Source organism: Oryctolagus cuniculus, chromosome 8 (assembly GCF_964237555.1).
Source record: "Oryctolagus cuniculus chromosome 8, mOryCun1.1, whole genome shotgun sequence".
Lineage (NCBI taxonomy): Eukaryota > Metazoa > Chordata > Mammalia > Lagomorpha > Leporidae > Oryctolagus > Oryctolagus cuniculus.
In genome coordinates, this window is record NC_091439.1 from 90,506,995 (window position 1) to 90,526,714 (window position 19,720).

Genomic DNA, 19,720 nt, shown 5'->3' on the forward strand with positions numbered 1-19,720 from the left:
ATTGCAATCATATCCTCCTCACATAATAGAAAAGTGTGTACAAGATAATGTGATGAACGACGCTCATCAGAGAGGAGCAGTGAGGCAGATATCTCATTAGTCTTGGCCCTTGGGAGCTGGGGGTGACAGCGTTCTTCCACAACCCCAGGCCTTTTAAATATCATGTTTTTTGTATTTCCTACCCAATGCGGAGTAGAACCCAGGAATCCAGAGCCCCAAGTCTAGGGCAGATTAACTTGCTTGTTTGCCGAACATAGTTTCTACACCTAAAAGCTGGGTACCAGGAATGCCGATGTGACTGTGACTCTGCTCTTAAAGAGCCTATGGTCCAGGCCAAGAAACAGAAATGCACTTAGGAGAAGGTGATCCTTAAGCTGACAGATTGGAGGATGTCAGACACATACAAAGGGGACAGTATCCCAGGTAGGAAGAAAGAAACCTGCCAAGACAGAGAAGTGGAGAAAGCAGGTCATTTCAGGGAGCGTGGCATGACTGGGTACCTGGGAAACTGAGAACTGGGAAGGAAGTGGCTGCAAAGATAGGCCAGAGGCCAGTTCATTAAGGCTCTTAGGTTCCATGTTAAGGCGTTTGGATTATATTCTAATGGTCGTACGATGGACTCAATTGTGTGAGATGGGCCTTTAGGAAGTGATTGGGTTGAATGAGTTTATGAGGGTGAGGCCTCAAAGTGGAATTCGTGTCCTACAAGTGAGAAGAGGAGGGCCAAGGAGGTCACATAAAGGCAGTGGGAGAAGGTAGCGGAGTGCAAGCCAGGAACAGGGCCCTTACCAGAATCTGACTGTGCTGGAACCCTGATTTCAGATTTTTCAGCCTCCACAACTATGAGAAAGCAATGTCTGGTGTTGAAGCCACACAGCCAGTCTATGGTATTTTGTTCGGCAGTCCAAGCAGGCTAAGAAAGGTCAGCTGGCTTAAAACATTTTTAAAAAAAGTTTGTTTGGGGTACTATGTTTACTTTTGAAAAGCCTCTCAAAACATGTGCAAAATCTTAATGTATAAATTTAACTTAATTTGCAAGTCTCTCTTTTGTCTAAATTGCTCATAAAGGCAAACAATATAATGGGAAGAGTAGGAGAATCAGTTCTTCGATTATCTAGTAAGGACCAAGGGCCTGTTTTGTGCTGGGCACTCTTTACAGTGCTAGAGTTACAATGGTGACGGAGAAAGACCAAGATTGTCCTCGTGCGGCAGACCTCTAAGAGGAAACCAAACCATCCTGGCAAGATGATTTTAGGCACTGAAGGAACCATGCAAGAAACACCAACAGACACACGGGTGTGGGGTCTGGTTCTCAGTGGGTGGTCAGGGGAGGCATCTCTGAGGACAGAACCTTGGAGTTGAGTAAGAAAGGGCTGACAGCTGAGGACCTGGGGAGTGGAAGGAGTTGCAGGTGCCACAGATGGGAGCAGGGCTGGAGCTAAGGGGCCACTTCCGTGGTCCCAGGAAGAAATGAAGGTAAACAGGACACGGATGGGAGATGAGGATTTGGGATCAGGACGAGGTATATTTGGGATATATTTGAAAGCCGAGCCCACAGGAAGATTGGTTGGGTGTAGAAAAAGAAGAGTTAAGTGGGCCACTGAGTTTTGGGCTTGAGTAACTGGTAGATGATAATGCTGTCACTAAGGAAGCAGCAGTTAAATCAGTTATTTTATTAGGGAAATAAAGTAACTAGTTGGTACATTCAATGACTTAAAAAGGTCCCAACATTTGCTTGGATGTGGCTTTAAAAGTATGAACTCCTCCCATTTCTGTGGTCTCCATTCTTCCCTCCTGTAAGAAACAGCAGCCAAGTGATTGTGTGAGGAGCCCTGAGAGCTCGCCCATAAGGTCTGTCACACCGATTGCACATGAGGGTCCTCCCTCTAGCTGTGTCCTCGAGTTGTGTGTCCAGACACATGGACTCATATAGACAGGAAAAGGCTTGGTGGGAGGTGCATGGTTAGACCCAGTAGGAAAGGGAGACTCCCCTAATTCACTGAGAGTTGATTTACGTGCCTGACATTCGCCTGCTTCCTCTCAGATCCATTTCCCACCCTTCTGCTGCTCTGTTCTGTATCACAGACAATTACATTCCCAGATAGATCTGGGCAATGAGAGACACTGGCAGCAGATTGTAAGCAAGGAGGAGGAGAGAAGCCAGATGTTTCTCCCTCTCTTGTCCTGTCCTGGGTGAGGTTCATCTCCCATGAGACAACTGTCTCTTATGATGCCAGCTTCTGCATGGTGACCCCTGCCTGCCTGTCCCTTGTTCAGTGGCCTGTGCACATTCTGGGCTCTGATGATGTCACTTCCTTGTGTAATTCTTCCTGCTCGAGGGAGGGAGGGAGTGGATTCATACTGTGGCCTTGCCAGCTCTTCACTGCTTTCCGAGCTCTTCTCTTAATGATTTAATCAATTTCCCGAATTTAACTGCTGCTATTCTTTTTTGTAAAGATCTTGAGTGGTTTCTGGTTTCTCAAGAGGATGCTGACGGGAAGACTGGCACAGTTTGTATTTTTTTTCTGTTGGGTTCTAAGAACTTCTAGATGTGAAGTGATCAGCTCATGCAGTCCTGCATTCTGATTCTTCCCTCGTTCTATGATTTTGTCACCATAATTTCCCTCTTGCGCTCTCCTGTCTGGAGCACTAATAGTCTTCTTATTTTACTTTTAAGCATAGAGTCTTACCTTGAGAACAAATGCTATGGATTCCTACTTCTTATCCACCACTGTATTATTTTTTAAATGTCCATTCATTTTCATCTACTTGAAAGGCAGAACAACGAGGAGGGGGAGAGAGATCTTCCATTTACTCATCATTAGGGTGGGCCCTCATCCAACAACTAACATCCTTATTAGAAGGGAAAATAAAACAGACACACAATGAAAATTGTCACACAACAGCCAAGGCTGCGCCAGCAGAAGCCAAGAGTTTGGAACTCCATCTGGATTGCCTATATGTCTGGCAGGGTCCCAAGCACTTAAGCCATCATCTGCTGCCTCCCAGGGTGCTGGATTGGAAGTGGAGTGGCTGGAACTCAAACCTATATTGGATGCTTGGTGTCCCATTGTGCCACAGGGCCACAACATCCACCCCAGTCTTCCTTATTCTGTAAGTAAAACTGACTGCATGCTCAGGACATTTGCACTGTTGTATTTGCTTTGAAAGCCATGCCCGGGTCTGCATGAGGAACCCAGTCCCAAACCACCTGGATGTCTAGCTTCACAGTTTCAACGTGTCTCCATTGGTTTGTACAATGAAGAATTTCCCAGATAAGCTTCATTGCATATCCTATTTCCAAAAAGAGACCTTGCTAGCATTTCCTTATTGAGAATCCACTAGGGATAGGTGAGAGAGTTCTGTTTAGTTGTAGGGCCCTTTAATTACATGGGCCTTTGAAGTTTATATACCAGAAGGAGCTGTCACATTTCATGTAGGCATTAGCTGACCTTGCTCAGCAGTTAGGGGAAAAAAAAAAAACTCTGCTTATAATATTTTCTAGGTGTATTGTGGGATGTTTTTGTTTGAGTCAAATGCCTTAGTTGGAAAACACTGAAAACAGTTGACAGCACTTATAAAACGAGTAGGGAAAGCTATGATTAGAGGAGGCCAGAAGGGGTCCCCTGATAGAGCATATTTTGCCTGAAGTTCTACTATTAGATTTCCATGTGTCTGGAGTAAGACATGTTTTAAAATGCAAGGGCTCTTCGGAGAGGTCTCCTCAGTAAGACAGTTCAATTAACTTTCTTTCCAGCCCGTGGATTGCACAGATTCTGAGGACACTAAGAGTTTGGAGGGAGTGGTCCATGGAAGCAGGGTTGATTTTTTTGGGGGACAGGGATTTGTGCAGAGGAGGCTGAGGACAGCACAGTCTGTGTGTGTGCACGTGCACAGGCGTGTTTGCCTGCTCTTGAGTGAATAGGACAACAGGACAACAAAGGTGGTGGGAAGAAATCAGAGCTTTGCTTTCAGTGTCCTGCCCAGATCTGTCTCCAAATGACACATCTCCAGAGAAGCAAACATGTGGTCCCTGGAGGACGTGTTCTCTTTTATAATCTCTCGTCCTCCTACCCAACCCAAAACCCAATTTGACAAATCTGTAACTTTAATAAAGAGAACAACTTCCTGAAATGAATGGAGTTAGATTTTTAACCTCATTTATATGTTCCAAAGAAACATTTACACCCACTAATATAGCAGTTTAATCAGGTGGTTGATTGAAAATGTAGCGTTAATAATAAATATTCAGATCTCCTTTCTGCACTTATAGTTAAGGGCTAACCTAGTTGTCTAGGACAAAAGAACCTTCACTCCCTTATGTTTGGTGTGCATAAGTAAGCTTCTATGTACTGTCTTCCATAAGGATGCTCAGATATCATCAAGCCCCAGACCAGCTGCCTGTTTCAATACTGAGCCTGTTCACTTTGGGGAAGGAACAGCTGTTCATAAAGCAATCTACATTCAACAGGTGCACCATGGCTCTAAGTAATTGATGTGAAAGGTACAGTGGAAGTAATCTGGAGACAATGCCACTCTGCTGTTGTGTCCTGGACCACCCAAAATTTCTAAAGGAAATGCCAGTTTACAAATCATTTTTAAGATGTTTTGCATGTTTAATGGCTGTTTGCTGGATTTTATGGAGCTAGGAAATGATTTACATCTAGTTGGTAGCCTAGACTGCATTTTAATTTTTCTTGCCAGCTGTGTGATGGCCTGATGGGGAGAGAATAGGCTTGTTCATTTTTGGTACTTATCTTCCCTGTTGGATTAGCCCATTTCATATAATTGCTGATTTTTCAAATATTAGGAGACTCATTAGAGTAATTGAAGAATAATGACAAATAAGATTTCAATCAAGTAGCTGATATGTATACCCTAGAATTGGCAGCCACTGTTCTTGTTTCCATTTTTAGAATGTGCAGTTAGAAGCTATTGGTCTAAAAACTATAGCCTTCCATATTAAATTTTCTTTTGTATCCAGGTTCCATTTAATAATTGAATCAATAATTATTTATTGAGTTTTCGATCATGTCCTTAAGACTGTATTAGGAACTCTAGGGTTTGTCAGTCTTTCAGCTGTGATGAAGTATCGGAATTGTGTAGAGAAGGTGGTTGGTTGGTTTAGAAGATCCTCAAAAGTTGGGGTTACATTTGTGAACCTCCAAAGCAGAGGGAGGCTGAACCTTAACTTTTGTGGGCCCAGAACTTTATTTTGTGAGTGATTGGGTCTTTTGGGTGATTGTATCATGCTAAAAAACTACCAAAAGATTGTTCATGTGTGTGTGTGCATGTGTGCATGCATGCTGATGTATACATTATCTGTATCTGTACTGATACGTCTTTATCTTCTGCTCTCATGTTTCTTTGAGCACAAGATTCACATATCCAACTACTTACTGAGAAATTTCAATTGAATATGTTGTCTGTGGTCAACACCTCTCAACCCCTTTTAACATTTTCTAAATAAGTCTCTGGTCCTTCTTGCTCGAAGAAACCATGCAACTTGGTGGTAGTTAATGAGGTGAAATGAGAGGCTTTCCGAGGACTTCTGGGAAAAATATGATCTTCCTGATAAAAGGAACAAATGAGGCTGTTACCACCTTTATCTCCATCTCTCCTGAATGCAGTGTGCTGCCTAGAGCTGTGACAGCCAGTTTGTGAGTATGAAGGAAGAAGCACAAAGGCAGAAAGGTACTATGCCAAGGGTGATGAAATTAAGGATAGACTGAGCCTGGATCCTGATGATGTTGTTGATTTACCAAACTGCCCTGGAATGGTTTCTTCTAGATTTCATGTTGTAGTAATTTATTTTATTTTATTTTTTATTTGACAGATAGAGTTAGACAGTGAGAGAGAGAGAGAGAGAGAGGTCTTCCTCCCAAAGGTTCACCCCCAAAATGGCCGCCATGGCCAGCGCTGGACCTATCTCAAGCCAGGAGCTAGGTGTTTCCTCCTGGTCTCCCACATGGGTGCAAGAGCCCAAGCACTTGGGCCATCCTCCACTACCTTCCCGGGCCACAACAGAGAGCTGGACTGGAAGAGGAGCAACTGACTGGGACTAGAACCCAGTGCTCATATGGGATGCTGGTGCTGCAGGAGGGGGATTAACCAAGCGAGCCATGGCGCCGGCCCCCATATTGTAATAATTTAATGTCTGTTGCTTCAGCTCTGCTGGTTATTTCTGATAGCCAAAAGTATTCGTAACTGATCCCATGTCCAAAGTGAAATTCCTTTTTTTCTGTATGTTATTCCATCTGGTTTCTCCTCTTATAATCTCTCAGTGGCATCCCCTTAATTGCATGGAGGGGGCATCTTTCTCAAGACTTTTCTCTCGATGACACTCACTGTTATAGGTTGAATATGATTTGTCTTCCCCAAACTCATGCAGACACTTAAATTCTGCTGTCTTAATGTTAAAGGTTGATGAATTAAGGGTGGAAACTGACCTAATTATGACATCAGAGAGGTGGGTTTGGGGAGATCTTTAGGTAATAGGGAGCCTGCACTAGGAGAGTGGATCTTGTGTATTGGAGCTCAAGTGCTGCTTAGCTAGTCTCTGTCTCCCGGCTCACCATGTGATCATTCCTCTGCACCTGTCACGACCTGCCTCCACAGATGCTGGCATTTGGGGCTGCAAGATCCTGAGCTGTAACCTCCAAACTGTCAGCTGAAATACGCCCTTTCTCTTTCCCTCTTGGGTATTTTAGTTAAAGTCATGAAAAATTGTCAAATGTGTCTACTTTTCAATATATGGACTGTTTCTCACTCATCTTTCTTCTCTAAGCCCTAGTACAGTGCCTGGTACACTCAAAACATGTGTGATGAGCTAACAAAATAGAGTGGCCAGATATTGAATGTCATGAATGAGCACATGGCTACCAAAGGAAGTGAGGTGGATAATCTTGCGAAATCTTGTGTTTAGCTTATAGTTAGTTTTGATAAACCAGTCTGGACCCTCATCAAATCATCTTTTTCCTGCTGACCAGACTTCTTTTATCCCCTTGGTTCTGTATTTCTTTCACATAGACGTGGTTGGATGGGCATGGCTGTATTTTTCTGCTGAGAACTTTGTTTCACAATTTTTTATGTTGTAATTTCTCTTTCATGACATTTCTTCTCCACAAATCAATATTATTGCTTAGGATATAGTCAGTGATGCTTTCCTACTTTTATCCTGGTAGACAACTGCCTCTCTAGAACAGTTTTTTCTGATGTCTGAATATAAGAATGTAGGCTGACTTATATTAGTCTTCTCAGAATCTTGGGTGGTTTCTTTGTTTTTCTATGCGCATAGTGGAAACATAATGACAAATCCAGAGGTATGCAATTTTCTGGGGGAAATGAAGTGAACATCAGATTAGAAGTCAGAAAAATCTGGGGTTTCTTGTAGCAGCTCTTTCTCCCTCCTTTGTGTATTTTAATCTGGTCGAGAAACCCAGTCAGTCAGTTTTCTTAAACCTCAACTGGGAAGCAGAAGCAGGATCCCCTCTCCTAGCCACCCCCCAAAAGACTGCCATCTCCAGATATCATCACACTGGAGGTGAGAATTTCAGCTTCTCCCTTCTGGTGACACGCAGACATTCAGTGCATAGTACTTCCTCAGACTTCTCAAGTTGCAGTGAATAAACTGCGATTTAGTGGAGGGAAATGACTTGCATCAAGTGAAAGGACTAATGGATGTCTGATGGGAGCCCAGAACCCAAGCCCCTTAGCTACTCTGCTGACACAGCTAGCCATGTCACAGTTGGTTACAGTATGTTTCCATGTAATTCATTACTCACAAGTGTCCAGGAACCCAAACTTTTGAATGACTTACTTTTTTGTTTTTAAGAAGCAAGAGCACATTCAAGATTACTCATGATCATACCAACGTCCTCTACTTACGTTCTCTTATTTCTTGGAGAGGAGAGAAAGTGGAGGGGGTTTCACTCAACCTTGAATATGTTCATGGGAGTGTTTTGCATAGGGGAACATCATCTCTGTCCCAATAGAAAGAAGTGTAACTACCAAATAAAAGTTTCCCTTTAAAGGAAAAAAAAATATGGCTTGATTTTTCCTAGCCACGATGTTGGATAGAGGAGGACTCTATGTCCTTGAATACTGCTCAGGAATTTCAGCTAGTTTTTAAATCTCCTTTGTATTCATTTGCAATCTCAGATCTCACTGGATATTTTGCTACAAATTTCTCTGATACTTTCATTTAGTTAGTAAATATTTAGAGGACCTCTGTGTGTCCTACGTTAGAAGGTATGCATCACCAAGTAAAGGGATATTTGCTGTTGTTTATACGTCCATGCTATTAGGTTCCAAAAGTGAGTAAATATTACTTTTGTTTTTTTACAAAAGATATTAAGACAGTTGTAAGACTCTGGTGTGCTATTTTCATGATTAGACTTCTTCAGCAAGCTGTGCTGTGGAACTCATTGGAGCACTTAGTGGAGCAGAGTGCATTTAAGTGGGCTTTCAATAAATATTGATAATGATGATGATGGTGATCACAGTGACAAGTGTGAAGTAACCATGGCACCTGGCAATTTTTAGTAAACAGCAACAATTACATAGCAACTTCTGCTGTTGTCTTTCTGACTAGTGCCTGAAAACATTAATTAACTGGAGAGATAGCTGCAAAGTCATTTTAAAAGGCAATGGGCTGCCTTTAATCTAGCCAAACAGTGGAAATTGACTGTGGCTCGATGTCTAGAACAAACCATTAGTTGTATGAATTATAGTGTTTCATGGCAATTATAAACCTCCGAAAAGATACCTCTTGGGAAATGAATATCTTTGGAGGTTTTCAGGATGACGTCAACATGTGATGAGGCTGGATGGGGTCAGTGTGGACTCTGGTGTCTGACTCAACCATTAAGCAGCATCTGTGCCGACTCATGATGGTGTTGAGATGCAGGGGTCTCACTGCTTTTCTGTTGTTGTCTGTCAAGTACTCTGAGGCCACAGGTAACTGATAACAGGACTGTGAGGCAATTGCAAAGAAGATTAGCTGCTCTAATAATATTACTCATAACCCTGGATATGTTGTGAAATCTGGTATTTGTTGTGTCCCTATGTCACATCATAATAAGGGTAAATGAATGCTTGCTTCTCACATCACTTGGGTAATAGAATCCTGGGCCATTGTAATAGAGTCAGGTTTTATACATAAATCTAAAACCCATTCTGTAATGGATCCTGACATGGCATTTTTGCTAAGCCCACTTTCTCTGGTTTTTACATTATTTCACACAAGGGGTTACCCTAAATCATAAGTCAAGGAGAACAAGATTACCTGATAAGACTTTGTCCTCCCTCGGTCTGGGCAAGAATCTACCCTCCTCAAGCTGAGCCTTTGGATGTATTGATTTCAACTTAAGACTTGCATAAAGATATAAAACATGATCTGTGTGGGGCAGCCAGGGCAAGTGAAAGTGAGGGTAGAGGTAAAAAAAAAAGCAGCAGGGAATGATAAGCTGTGTCTGGGCTGTGGGCAGGATGCAGGCAGAGGTCTAGGTTGGCATGGAGTCAACTGGAGGTAGTGGAAATGGGGCAAGGGTCCACCAGGAGGGGAAGGAAAGATAAGCAGACACAGAGTGCAACATAGTATTTTTATTTTTCCTAGAAAAAGAAAAGCACATCATTTTACAGATAGGCCACACACTCTGCGGGATCTCAGGGGTCAGACCTAAGCCCTGCAGCTCCAACACACCCTGGAGAAGGCAGCTGATCGTCACAACCTTGTGAGGGGTGAAGGTTTTTACTCCCTTCCAGAGATGCTAATGATAGCTAAGGGGCTTCACAAGTCTCTGACTGCATGGTGATCTCTTTGACGCCTCCAAGCAGACCTGGGAGGTGGATGTGTTACTATTTCCATTTTAGGCTGAGAGTTGTTGTTATCGATTGCCGAGAGCTTCGCAGGTGCCCCAGACAGTCTTCCCTGAGCACTCACGCTTTTCTTGCGGATTCTTTGTTGATTCAGACTGGGGGAGTGAGGCTCCGAGATGGTTCAGTGAATATTCGATGTGGCAGTCAGTAGCAGGGTTAAGATCAAACTTAATGTCAAGCATTTCTAACTCTGAGGTGGCGGCATTCTGCCTTTTCTCATCCCTACACATCTGAAGGGTATCATTCGTCAAAGGGCTATCCATGGTGGTATCCTTAACATTTAAAACTCCGAAATGAGTCTGCGATACATCATCCTTTTTTTTTGACAGGCAGAGTTAGACAGTGAGAGAGAGAGACAGAGAGAAATGCCTTCCTTCCGTTGGTTCACCCCCCAAATGGCCACTATGGCCGGTGTGCAGTGCCGATCCGAAGCCAGGAGCCAGGTGCTTCCTCCTGGTCTCCTGTGCGGGTGCAGGTGCCCAAGGACCTGGGCCATCCTCCATTGCCTTCCCAGGCCACAGCAGAGAGCTGGACTGGAAGAGGAGCAACCGGGGCAGAATCCGGCACCCCAACTGGGACTAGAACGCGGGGTGCCAGCGCCGCAGGTGGAGGATTAGCCAAGTGAGCCTCGGCGCCAGCCTATACATCATCCTTTTCAGCTCACATACTCTCCAGAAAACAGAAACATATGCAAGGCTTTTGTGTAAATGCTTTTTTGGGAGGTGCAATTCCAAGATATCAAGAGTAAAGGAAAGGGGTGGCCATTTGGTACAGTGATTAAGATGCCACTTGGGATGCGTGAATCCCACAGTGGAGTGCCTGGGTTTGAGTTTTGACTCTGCTGCTGACCCCAGCTTGCTGTTAGAGTGCCTCCTGGGAGGCAGCAGGTGATGATCCAATACCTGGGTCCCTGCCATTCATGCGGGAGACTCAAATTGGGTTCCCAGCTCCTGACTTCTGCAGGGCCCAGCTGTGATCATTGTGGTCACTTGGGAGTGAATCAGCAGATGGCAGCACTCTCTCTCTTTCAAAATAATAATAAAAATAAAAAGAGCTAAAGAAAAAGGGAGGTGTGTCCCTGGAGTGAGGGGAAGCAGACACAAGGTGGTGCAGTACTGATCTTGCCGCATCTTTGTGAGCAAACAGGACTCGGTGCTTAGTGATGAGTTATGCCTCCAGCCAAGCTACAAAAATCCGCAGCACTGTGAGGTCAGAGAAGGGGAGGGGGTAGAAGTTTCTATTTTCTCCTTCTCTTTTCTAATATCGCTATCTTTTACTGTTTGCCCTAAGTCATTTGCAGTTCTTGGTTTGCTGCTTGGCCTCTGTGGGGAGCTGCTGGAGAAGCTACGGCTCTGTGGCCCTGGATGGGCCAGGCCTGGGTACCTGGTTGCTGTTTGCTCTTCCAGAGCCTGACCTTCACCCAGAGTAAGGCCAAGACAGCTGTTGAGGTTAAGGGGTGAAATGGTCCCAGGCCTGGGAGGCAGAGACTGACAGCTCTGGGAGTTGCACAAGCTGTGTCTGAATCACGGCACACCCCGTCCTCTGATATCTGGCTCTCCTTCTATGGTACTGTGCCTTCACATTTATAAGACCAAAGTACTGGGGCTAGCACTATGGCGTAGCAGGCGGGGCCACCAACTGCAGTGCTGTTTGAGTCCTGGATGCTGCACTTCCAAACCAGCTGTCTGCTATAGCCTGGGAAAGCAGTGGAAGATAGCCCAAGTCTTTGAGCCCCCGCACCTGGGTGGGAGACCTGGAAGAAGCTCCTGGCTCCTGGCTTCAGATCAGCGCAGCTCTGGCCGTTGTGGCCATCTGGGGAGTAAACCAGTGGATGGAAGACCTCTCTCTCTGCCCCTGCCTCCCTGTAACCCTGCCTTTCAAATAAATAAATAAATCTTAAAAAAGGAGACTAGGCCGGCGCCACGGCTCACTAGGCTAATCCTCCGCCTTGCGGCGCCGGCACACCGGGTTCTAGTCCCGGTCGGGGCGCCGGATTCTGTCCCGGTTGCCCCTCTTCCAGGCCAGCCCTCTGCTGTGGCCCGGGAGTGCAGTGGAGGACGGCCCAGGTGCTTGGGCCCTGCACCCCATGGGAGACCAGGAAAAGCACCTGGCTCCTGGCTCCTGCCATCGGATCAGCACGGTGCGCCGGCCGCAGCGCGCCGGCCGCGGCGGCCATTGGAGGGTGAACCAACGGCAAAGGAAGACCTTTCTTTCTGTCTCTCTCTCTCACTGTCCACTCTGCCTGTCAAAAAAAAAAAAAAAAGAAAAAAAAAAAAGGAGACTAAAGTACTGTCCTTTTTTTCTTGACAGAAGTGCACAGTCAACTGGGCACAGAACCTGCATCAGTTGTAGTCTTTTTGTAAAAGTCCTTTTTAAAGAGGGTGAGTGAATGAAGTCACGATTTCTAGTGCTCTAGCTAATCCCAAAACTTAATCATTACTCACCACCTCCCTCTTCAAACTCCCAGTTTAGATCTCTGTCTCCCTGGCCATGCACATTGGCTGGTGTTGGTGGCTAGGTAGTAGGAATTTCAAATCTTCATCCCTAAGTTGTCTGAATCCCTGATTGCTTGTTTTGTGATCTGTAGTGTTTGTTAACAGTTACCACTTAAGAAGTGTAAGCATTAAGTGATGCCCTACTGAATCCACTAGTTTTAAGTAATAAGTCTTTTCACCCTATGGAATGGTAGTAACCCAATCTTCTCATGGTAATCAGTATTGGTGACCTCAGCAGAAAGTAACATTTTGTCTATTTGTTGGTTTATGGGCATAGGGAGCCCAAGGTGGTAGCAATCATGGCTTTTAATTTAGTTGGCTCTTTATTATGTCACGTGGTGGAAGTGTTTTGTACCTGGCCCCACTCACCTCCCAGATGAGAGGTAGGGACTGTAACTTGGCAGAGCTGAACTTCTCAGTATGAGAACTAAATATTCCACTAGCAAGGCTAAGGGTGAATTCATTCCTTGGTTCTTACATCCGTGTAGTCTAGTTGTTGGAGAAACAGTCCCATATGTGGTCCTTTGGTTATGTAGATGTATCATATTCTGGAGAGAAGTGCTAGAACCCTATATGATGTTTTTCCCAAGCAGACTCTTTAGGTAGGTCTGAAGTAGGCACTTCCATTATTCTATCAAGTTGATTGCATGTGGCAATGGGTTCTATAGTAGGATCAGTGAATCTTATGGTCTCAGGCCCATTGTTAAACATCTGTAGCTTAGACTGGGTTCCTGTGTACAAGGCAACCTAGTGCAAAATACCCCAGATACTAGAAGTGGCAGAGGCAACACAGGCAAGGAAGGTATGGATTTTAATAAAAATGAGTTTCTATCTCTTTTAGTAAAACATGTCCAGGCATAACTCGTCATTCATTGCATTGAGGGCTCTGTATTGGTCTCTACATGTAGGGGTTGAGTGGTCAGCAGTGGAAGGGCACCTGTTATTAGGCCCATGTAGAGCAGTCATCCCTTTGGAGACTGGTTCATGGGCCTATCAAGGCAGCCCTCAGAGGATGGCTGAGAGACAGGGGGTGGCTGGCACTCTTAGGATGTGTCAACCTGTGTGCCTGGTCTTTTGGCTCCTCTTCTTCTGTAGATAATTTCCTGTGGGCAGTCACACAGGACTCAAACTTCTACATTTGACTTCATTGTATCCCATCTTCCAGATTTGTTGTCACCAGGGCTTTGAAAAATCAGCTGAGGCATTTATTGATGCTTAAGAGACTGTTAGAATGGGAAAAAATATTTGCAAACTATGCAATAGATAAAGGATTAATAACCAGAATCTAAAACGAGATCAAAAAACTCCACAACAACAAAACAAACAACTCACTTAAGTGATGGGCCAAGGACCTTAATAGACATTTTTCAAATGAGGAAATCCAAATGGCCAACAGGCACATGAAAAAATGTTCAAGATCACTAGCAATCAGGGAAATGCAAATCAAAACCACAATGAGGTTTCACCTCACCCCGGTTAGAATGGCTCACATTCAGAAATCTACCAACAATAGATGCTGGCGAGGATGTGGGGAAAAAGGGACACTAACCCACTGTTGGTGGGAGTGCAAACTGGTTAAGCCACTATGGAAGTCAGTCTGGAGATTCCTCAGAAACCTGAATATAACCCTACCATTCAACCCAGCCATCCCACTCCTTGGAATTTACCCAAAGGAAACTAAATTGGCAAACAAAAAAGCTGTCTGCACATTAATGTTTATTGCAGCTCAATTCACAATAGCTAAGAACTGGAACCAACCCAAATGCCCATCAACAGTAGACTGGATAAAGAAATTATGGGGGGCTGGCGCCACGGCTCAATAGGCTAATCCTCCACCTGCAGTGCCGGCACACTGGGTTCTAGTTCCAGTTGGGGCGCCGGATTCTGTCCCGGTTGCCCCTCTTCCAGGCCAGCTCTCTGCCGTGGCCCGGGAGTGCAGTGGAGGATGGCCCAAATACTTGGGCCCTGCACCCCATGGGAGACCAGGAGAAGCACCTGGCTCCTGCCTTCGGATCAGTGCAGTGTGACCTAAATGAAAGATCTCTGTGAGTGAGATCTCAGTGGAAAGAACAGGTCATCAAAGAAGCAGGTACCTTTCTCTGAAGGGAGTAGAGAACTTCCACTTTGACTATGACCTTGTCTAAATATGATCAGAGTTGGTGAACTCAAAAGGCTTCCATAGCCTTCGCAACTCATGACAAGAGCCTAGGGTTATTACTGACAACATAAACAAGAGTGTCAATTTGTTAAGTCAACAACAGGAGTCACTGTGCACTTACTCCTCATGTAGGATCTCTGTCCTTAATGTGTTGTTCAATGTGAATCAATAATGCTATAACTAGTACTCAAACAGTATTTTTCACTTTGTGTTTCTGTGTGGGTGCAAACTGTTGAAATCTTTACTTAATATATACTAAATTGATCTTCTGTATATAAAGAGAATTGAAAATGAATCTTGATGTGAATGGAAGGGGAGAGGGAGTGGGAGAGGGGAGGGATGCGGGTGGGAGGGAAGTTATGGGGGGGGGAAGCCATTGTAATCCACAAGCTGTACTTTGGAAATTTATATTCATTAAATAAAAGTTAAAAAAATAAATAAATAAGAGACTGTTAAATCCATGTCTCAGCCCAACTCTCCAGTCAAGTGCACTGCTTGGAAATCTGCCCCTCACCAGTGTTTCCTAGGGCAGTCCTAGAGTGGGATTGTAATGTAGCAGCGGTACTTCCTCAGTTAGACCCTACCAGATATCCTGCGGTTCCCAGTTATCATGCCAGTCCACCTGTGAGCCGAGTCTAAGTCTTTCTGTCATTCATAGGGAACTCCTTATGAAGCTGTAGGTGTAGGTGGAGGGAGGCACATCAGTCCAACAGTAGCAAGTCTGGGTCTCCCCTGCCACTGAATTACTCACACTTTTTGACTCTGCAAATAGCCCTGACGCAAACAGTGCTTATTATTGGCAGCTTAGAATGGTGGGTGCTCAGCCTCCCCGCAGTAGACTGTCAAGAGCTCTTTCTCACACCAGAAGCAGTTCTCCGCCAGTGTGGTCTTACTGCAGGAGTGCAGGGCTCTGTCCAGCAGTGCCCAGGAATACAAACCTGCTCTCTTTCACCCTCTCTTAGATTTTCCTAATAGTGCTTATAACTGGGTTGCTCCCCTGCCCATCATCATTGTACATGACATTACAGTTAAGTCCTGGAAAATCCCACGACTTTTTTTGGTGACCATTTACAGGGTTTATTCCCATATGGTAGTATGCCTTATAATGTTCTTAATGTTAGAGGGTTGGAGTAATGGAGTGCATTAGAGGGGAAAAATCCTTTTTTAGCTTATATAGATGAGGTGTAGGTGTATTTTTACTCAGGCTAATGTCAGTAGTCATTCATGTTAAGATCCTCGTTGGGTGGAGGAACTACAAGTGGTTCCCTAATTTTATCCGGCTTATTCTGTGTCTTGGTGGATGCGTGCAGCATCCTTCATAGATCCTGTGTGATTCTGAGGCTGTTTCTTCATCCCATCCCCTCTGGGAGTGACTCCCTTGTACTCTCTTCGCCTTGATTTACGTTGCCTCCCTGAGGCCCTCTTCTTTCTATGACCCCAGTAGTAATCCCAATCTTTACTTTGACTGTTACTGAGTTGCATTTGGTTTTCCCTAGGATGAAACTGAAATAAAAAAGGGTGAATGGAAGTGTTGCTCGTTAGTCCAGCCCCAGAAACAGGTGTTTACAACCAGCTGCTTCATAGTCTCTATGTGTTTCCTGGGCGTTTTTATGAGGAGGAGGCAGAGGGTCATGGTTTAATTGGTGAGTTCTAGAACCGGATCACCTGGACGAAAATCCCAGCTTTCTTGCTTATCTCTGGGAAAGCCTTTAACCTCTCTGTTGCTTGTTTTTTTCATCTATAATATTAGGAAAATATTTTATATAAGTTCTTTTATCAACCCTATATTGTAGAGATTTTGTAAGGACTAACAACATTTTTTTGTCACCAGCAGATAACTTTATTGCTACCTGAAAATGAAATTATTTCAGGAATAAACAAACCCCTCTAGAAGGAATAAAATGATACATACCAGGCTTTAAATAAGGATGAGTGATTCTTCCCTTGAAGAGGGTTTGAGGAAGTCACAGGTGAAAATATGCATTAGAAAACCTGCAAAACATTCATCAAGAACCTTATAAATGTTTCTGTCTTTTGATATAGTAATTTCACTCCTATGTATCTGTCCTAAAGAATTAACCATAGCTATAGACAAAGATCTGTGATAGTCCTCCCTTATCCATGAAGCACACATTCTAAGACTCTCAGTGGGTGCCTGACACTGAACATAGTATTGAATCCTAGCTATACAATGTTTTTTCTATATAGGCATACCTATAAGACTAATAGCTTAATGTGTGTAAACTGCTTGGAAGAGTGCCTGGTACACAGCTGGATAGGACATAGAATAGCTAGGATTTGAACTGGCACTTTAAACTGTGCCACAACATTGGCCTCTGTTTCTATTTTTAAATGGAGGAAAAAAAGTCGTTACTATTTTGTTTTTGAAGATAATGTGCTTGGTAAATTGCAACGCTTCATTTACTACATTGTGAAGGTATTTATGACAAGTTGAAAAATCAGGGCATAAAATTTCCTTTTCTTTTATGCATTTAAAACCAAATTACAAGTTTATCTTATCATTTTATTTCAAGACAAATTGGAAGTGAAGAGCGTGCTGCATTAGTTAGAAAGAACTGAGGATCCACCAGCAGGATTTGGGAATCTGTCAGGCTGAAGATGTACACTTGCTTGTCCGCCCAAACAGATAATTACTAAAAGTAAAGGAATTTATTTTTCTTTTCAAAAGGTTTTGAGGGTGGGGGCAGTGTGGTTAGTGTTTGGCCTTGTAGTTAGGGTGCTTGCAGCCCACATCAGAGTGCCTGGCTTCGAGTGCTTGCTCCATTTCCCACTCCAGCTTCCTGTGAATGCACGCTCTGGGAGGCAGCGGGTGATGGGATAGGCAGGCAGCCAAATTAGGATCACTGAGCTGAAAGTCTCAACTTGCCTCCCTCCTGCCCCTAAGTGTGATTCTATCCTCCTACTTGCCAATCAAAATGCTGCCCTTTCTGGGATTCATCTGGGACTTGGCAGGGAAATACCATCCAGGTCGTAAAGGTTTTAGGGAAATGGGGATACAGAGTGGACCCAACCAAAGTCAAATTTCTAAACAAGAGGTTAACTACTTAGGATATATTCTGATCCCCAGGAAAGCATGCCTTCACTCTAGAAAAAGTCGGCTAAATTATGTATAGTGCCGCCCCAGACAAAGAAACAGCTAAGGATGTTCCTGGGAAGGGCAGGCTTTTGTGGAATGTGGATTCCGTGACGTGGTAGACTTTAGATCATAGGACTGTTAGGAAACTACATGACTCTATCCATCTGAGAAGAGGAGTTTTAATGCAAATTATTTCTCAGTTATTTGGAGGGAAAGGACTGCATACTGTAATAAAGATAGTAACTTGCTCCTGTCTCTTCTGTTTACAAAATAACCCCAGTGACACATCTATCCATCTCCTTTACTCACTCCTGTGCAAAGGAGCGTCACATATCCAGGTGGAGACTGGCAAACAGACTTCACTAGCATGCCCTCAGCAAGTAATTGCAAATATCTACTAGTCTTCATCAGTACTTTCACAGAAGGGATAGAAGCTGTTCAACTTGAACAGAAAAGATGATGTCCAAAACCCAGCTAAAGGAAACAATTCCTTTTTTTTTAAGATTTATTTATTTATTTGAAAGGCAGAATTACAGAGAAGCAGAGACTGAGGCAGAGAGAGAGAGAGAGAGAGAGAGAGAAAGAGAAAGAGAGAGAGAGAGAGAAGTCTTCCATCTGCTGATTCACTCCCCAGAGTAGCGCCAATCTGAAGCCAGGAGCCAGAAGCTTCTTCCAGGTCTCCCACATGGGTGCAGGGGCCCAAGGACTTGGGCCATCTTCTACTGCTTTCTCAGGTCATAGCAGAGAGCTGGATTGGAAGTGGAGCAACCGGGACTCGAACCAGCATCCATATGGGATGCCAGCACTGCAGGTGGTGGCTTTACCTGCTGCACCACAGCACTGGCCCCAGGAAACAATTCCTTGGTTTGGCCTTCCAAGATCATTCCAGAGTGACAATGGATCCTTGTTTGTGTCTAAAATAAATCAGCAGGTGGCTACTGCTCTAGGGATTTCTTATCTCTTAGAGACATCAGTCACCAGGTAGAGATGAAAAAGTTAATCCTAGTCATAAGAAAATTCTGGCTAAGCTTTGCCAAGAGACCTCAAAACATAGCTTAAATCATTCGCTATTGCTGTCCTCGGGATGAGGATGGCATCTGTGTCTGTTTTGAAGCTTAGTCTGTTTGAAATGCTATGTGGAATGCCCTTTCTTACCTCGGACATACCCTTCCTCACAGAGATTCAAGATCAGATAAAGAATACTATCAATCCAGGTCAGATACAAAAGGCTCTGATAGAGTATGGTAACAAAATTCTCCCAGTGCCACATCCCAAAAGTCACGACCAGCCTATCTCCCCAGGAGAGCTAGTTTTATTACAGACTTGGAAGGAAGGATCCCCATCTGACCAATTGCAGCCTAAATGGAAGGAACCTTACCAAGTGCTACTTAGCACTTCTACTGTGGTCAGTTACAGGGTATTCCAAGCTGGGTACATTTGTCAAGAATTAAACTTACCTCTTGAATCTTCACAGGTGAGCACAGAGGACAAGTCTGCCCATTCTTGCCAGCCAACTGAACCTCTTCAAATGGCAAAATGATTAGTCTTTGCTTTTATCATATTAAGGCCATTGCACTTTATCACAGATGTGTTTTTCCTACCTTTTCTGATTTTCTCAGGAAATGCTGCAGGGAAACTCCTTAGAGAGTTCTTCTATCATAGTGGTAGAAGACCCTACTGGTCTCCTGAAGCCATTTTTAGAAATCTGCCTATTGCCTGGGGAAACTTAGCCTACCCTTCAGGCCAGCTTTTACAGGACTATTCAAGTCTGTGTGGATGCTCTGTCTCAGGTAGTCATGGAGAAGTGACTAGCCCTAGAATATTTACTGAAAGAACAGGAGTAGCATGTGCAGTGATTAATGGAATCTGTCACATCTACTCTAACAGCAGTATGTTCACTGAAAAAAACATTACAAATCTTTATGCCCAGGTAGATGGCTTTATGGTCTGTGTATAGATAATCTATCAGTGCCAACTATTCTGGAAACAATAGAATATACTTTCCCATTCTTAAAGGGGGTTTCACCTGTGATTTATGTTTCCAATTATGCTCATCCTGTTTTATAAACTTGGTCTGTTTTAGGATTCAAC